This window comes from Salmo trutta, chromosome 31 (genome assembly GCF_901001165.1).
Source record: "Salmo trutta chromosome 31, fSalTru1.1, whole genome shotgun sequence".
Lineage (NCBI taxonomy): Eukaryota > Metazoa > Chordata > Actinopteri > Salmoniformes > Salmonidae > Salmo > Salmo trutta.
The window spans coordinates 11,882,758-11,887,573 of record NC_042987.1 but is presented as its reverse complement, the minus strand read 5'-3'; the positions used below and the strand labels follow the sequence as shown (position 1 = coordinate 11,887,573).

At 41.6% G+C, this 4,816-nt stretch overlaps 1 pseudogene; it reads left to right on the top strand.

Annotated features, from left to right (window-relative positions):
* The first annotated feature begins 848 nt into the window (after nt 1-848).
* LOC115169544 (CCN family member 1-like) lies at nt 849-4,380 on the top strand (annotated as a pseudogene).
* Nucleotides 4,381-4,816: the final 436 nt, after the last annotated feature.

Here is a 4,816-nt window from a genome sequence, read left to right as displayed (position 1 = left end):
GGAGTTAGAGGAACATAAATTAGGTTACTTACATTAACCGCACTACGGGACATAGTATGCTGTCTAGGTTGCTAATTATGACAGGGAGGACTGGAGCACTACCAGACCAAGACAGCAATAATAAGGGAATTCATTTAAAAACAAACACTGACCATAGCTTGAGGGCAATATTCTAAACACCTGGGCTGGCCTGATCCTAGGGAGACAGATTTTTTTCCATTCAGTTAGCCATAGAAATATGTAGCTCATCTTTTAATGTTTAGGCTTACTTTCTGCCTAGCTCTCTAAGGAAATGGTTCGAGTGCTGAGCCATTACATTTAGCACCTCCCAGGGCATTGCATAGTCTCATAGTGTCATCTGATGAGCTGTTTACATCATGAACATGAACAAATAAAAAGTATCAGTTCCCCAGGGATCACAGATATCTTTATACAGGTACTTTGATACTAATTGTGCATTTATTCCTCTTCATTATCTTTCTATTATTTTTCTTTCTGCATTGTTGGGAAGTGCCCAAGCGTTTCACTGTTAGTCTACACCATGTTGTTTACAAGGCATGTGACAATTACAATTTGGGCCCCACTTTAGGACAGGAAAGACAACACATAAATATCTTAAAATAAATAGCCTAGTTTCCGACATGAAATAGCCTATAACATGGTCATGGAATCCCTGTAAGAATGAAAGTAGACAGGGTGGTATTAGGCTTGAATGGAGAAAGCATTGGGAGACATTTCTCGCATAGTTTTGGAACGGTTCACCCGTCAGCTAAAGCACACGTCAGATCTCTTCCGGATATAAAAGAGGAGAGGGGGACACCAGAGAACCCAGTAAGTCAGTAGGTAGTTTACATTGCGCATTCCGTGTTTAAACGCGTGGGACTGACCAATCTAAATTAGCCTCTTATCTTTACTAAAGTTGTATCAATACTATGTCAATAGACATGAAGATTTTGGCGCTTTCCTTTGTTGTTTTCCTCTATTGGAGTTTAAATTCGGTAAGGAAACATATAGCCTAATTTATGAATTCATTATCATTCATAGCCTACAAGAATATGCGTGATTGATTGGAGGGTGGGTGGTGCTTGATGGCGATTAGGATCGTCACCCCCATCCTACAGTCTAATATTTTTTCGGAGAAATCACAAATGCAGTCAACATTTCTCTTATAACATGTTTCTGGTATTTTAGGCATCAGCATCTTGTCCCTCCGAATGTTCGTGTCCTCGTGAGGTAGGCCTACCCAGGTGCGCACCAGGAATCAGCCTTGTGCCAGACGGCTGTGGATGCTGCAAAGTTTGCGCGCGGCAGCTCAATGAAGACTGCAGCAAGACAGAGCCATGCGACCACGTCAAGGGACTGGAGTGCAATCTTGGGGCTGCTTATGGCACAGCTAAAGGCATCTGTCGTGGTATGATAAAGTTGTATAGGAAACAATAATTCTGATACCCTGCTGTGGTCATTGATAGTCTATAACTTCTACAAATCTAACTCCTATGGGTTTGGATGTAGAGATGTATTTTTTTTTTACTTGTTTATTACAACGTTTTAAATGAGGCATTATGCTTTTGGTTTATTTACGGAGCATTCTCTATAATTATAATATTACACTTGACTAGGGTTGCAAAGCTACCGGTAATTTACCAACGTTAGCAGAATCTTCAGTGATGGTGGTAATTAACAGGTAATATTCTCGAATAACTTATAAAATATATATTCATATATAGCATTCATTTTTATATCTGTGTCCATAGTGTCGATGTTTCTAGTGGATAGACCATATGGTTTAAGAGAAAATAGCCTAATTAATGAAAAAAGCATCTAATCAACAATGTCATTATATTTTACTTAACTTTGCAACTAATGACTATTTTCACAACTGCCACAAATTTGGTGCCAAAACAAAGACATATTAAAATAAATACAATTGTGTAAAAATTATATTTTATGCTGAAACCCTCATTAAACACCAATGGTATTCACTAAGTTGATGGTTTATATTTAGGATAATGTTTTACAGCTTTGTCATTCTAATTTATATTTAAAAATCTTATTTTATTATTTGATATATTATACATGTAATAAGACTACACAGAGAGCCAGAGATAATTACAGACACCTGTGATAATCTGAAGTACCCAAAAAGGCCACTCGATCTCATCTGATAAAATTCCCCAAAATACTTGAAAGTTAACACAATTCTGGTTATTTTACTGGTAAACTTCGAAAGTTTCCAGTAATATACCCTGCATTTGTAACCCTGCGCTTGACTCACATAGTAACAGTCTCCCCATCTGCTTCTCCTAACAGCCAAAACAGATGGAAGACCCTGCGAGTACAACAGCAAGATCTACCAGAATGGAGAGAGCTTCCTTTCCAACTGCAAGCACCAGTGTACGTGCATGGATGGTGCCGTGGGGTGTATGCCCCTGTGTCCCCAGCAGCTCTCCCTGACCAAACTGGGCTGTGCCAAACCCAAGCTGGTCAAAGTGCCTGGTTGCTACTGTGAGGAGCTAGTCTGCCCTGAGGAGGGGAACGTGTTGGGCTCAGCCTCAGCAGACAAGGTCAGAAAAGATGGCCGCAAGGATAAACATTCCGAAGATCACCTCACGAACAAGAACGAGCTGGTGTCTGTTGTCAGAGGAGGACTCAAGTCTTTACCTGGTGAGTCAATTGAACTCTGTTTATTCCAGTGATTCGGTTAGTGGATTTATTGAGCGCCAATAGATGTTCAGCCTCAGTTAACATCCAGACGGAGTTTAAATGGAAAATCCATTCATCAACAATCTATGTATCATCCAGGGGTTTAACCAGAAATTCGTTGGGGGTGGGCCTGCAGAAATTTGGATGGGCCAAGTAGTATTTTTGTAAAAATAATGTATCATTGTTTTTCTTTTGCTCAATCTGATTGGGTGGGCCTGGCTACCCAGTGGGTGGGCTTGTGTCCACCCAGGCCCACCCGTGCCTTTGCCCCTGTTATCATCTCACATTAGATTTAAACCAGTAGAGGATGCTGAGGGGAGAACGGCTCATAGTAACGGCTGGAACGGAGTGAATGGAACGGCATCAAACCATGTGTTTGATGTATTTGTTTCCATTCAACTTATTCTGTTCCAGCCAATACCACACGCTTGTCCTCCTCAATTAAGGTGCCACCAACCTCCTGTGATTTAAACTCATGTCCAATTTGCTTGAAGTTTTGTGGGACCTGGCCTCCGTTGCACATTGAATAATTGTCTGGCCATCTTTCCCCCACAGCTTTCAGGGGTAAGCCTGAGAGTCGCCTGATGTCCAAGGGGAACAAGAGGTGTGTGACTCAGACCACAGCCTGGTCCCCCTGTGCTAAGTCCTGTGGCACAGGAGTATCCTCCCGGCTCACCAACAACAACAGCCAGTGCAAGCTGGTGAAGGAGACTCGTCTCTGTGAGGTCCGCCTTGCTCCCAGTCAGCCTACTCCAGCCTCAAGGTACACATCACATCAAACCGACAATGCCATGCCATTACCTGGGTGACGCTGAATCATAAGGACATGTATGTCTAGTCCATCGACATTCTGATCACACATTGTTCTTCTTCTCCTCTCACCAACAGAAGGGTAAGAAGTGCAGTCGTATTGAAAAGGCCAGCCCTCCATTGAAACTGACCTACGCAGATTGTGAGCAGTGTGAATAAGTTCCGTCCCAGGTACTGTGATTCCTGTCTGGACGGGCGCTGCTGCACCTCTCAGCAGACCCAGACTATGACGGTCAGCTTCAAGGACGGAGACACCTTCAGCAAGGATGTTATAGTCAGAGTCCTGTTCATGTGACTTTAACTGTTCCCATAGCAACAAGAGGCCCTGTGTGTTCTACAGGCTCTCCAATGATATCCGCAAGTCCAGAGACTCTGGGGGAAGTGAAGGTTGAGGGAATAAAAGTGTGGGAGATGAGAGAGTTAGGTTAACTCCATATGTGCACCGTTATGCCGGAGACATTTATTCAGAGGATTTTTTTTAATGAATTGCTTCGTAATACTGGAGCGTTATTGGTTGCTTCGATATGGAGCATTATGCTATGTTGAAATATTTCACTTCACTGACAACTTATGTTTTGTTTATTCAAACAAGGCATGAGATGCACTAGAGTTTTGAATGCATGCCTCTGTTTTTGTGTATCTGTAAAAAAAAAAGGTACATTCAACATGAAAACATTGAAAAGACAGTGTAGCTTCTTTGTGGCATCTACTAAAATTGTTCATTTTTAATATCACAATATTAGTCATATTTATCTATAGCATTTTTACGTTTTATTAAGATATGATAGGCCATAATGGAAAATTATATTTGAGCATTTATTTTGTTTTATGTATGTTATTAATAAAATATATGTATGTATGGAACCTGATGCTCTGTCGTGAATGAGTAGATATCACAGAATCCTATTATGGCGCCGGAAGAGATAGCTACCGTTTCCCCGACTTTTAACCAATTGTGCATGTTTTTTCTGCGTTATTTGTAACTTATTTTGTACATAATGTTTCTGCCACCGTCTCTTATGACCGAAAAGAGCTTCAGGATATCAGAACAGAGATTTCTCGCCTCGTACTGGACGAAGATTTTTACTTTAACGAGTCGGACGCAAAGGATTTACTTCAGACGTTGGATAAGGCCCAAATCCCCGTCATTCGCATTAAGAAGAGATGGAGATATAGGGGTCGTAGGTTGGGGTGCCTTGTAAGAATCCGACGGCGAGTGGGTAACCCGCCTCTACCATCAGTCCTATTAGCCAACATGCAATAACTGGATAATAAACGTGATGAGCTCCGATCAAGACTATCC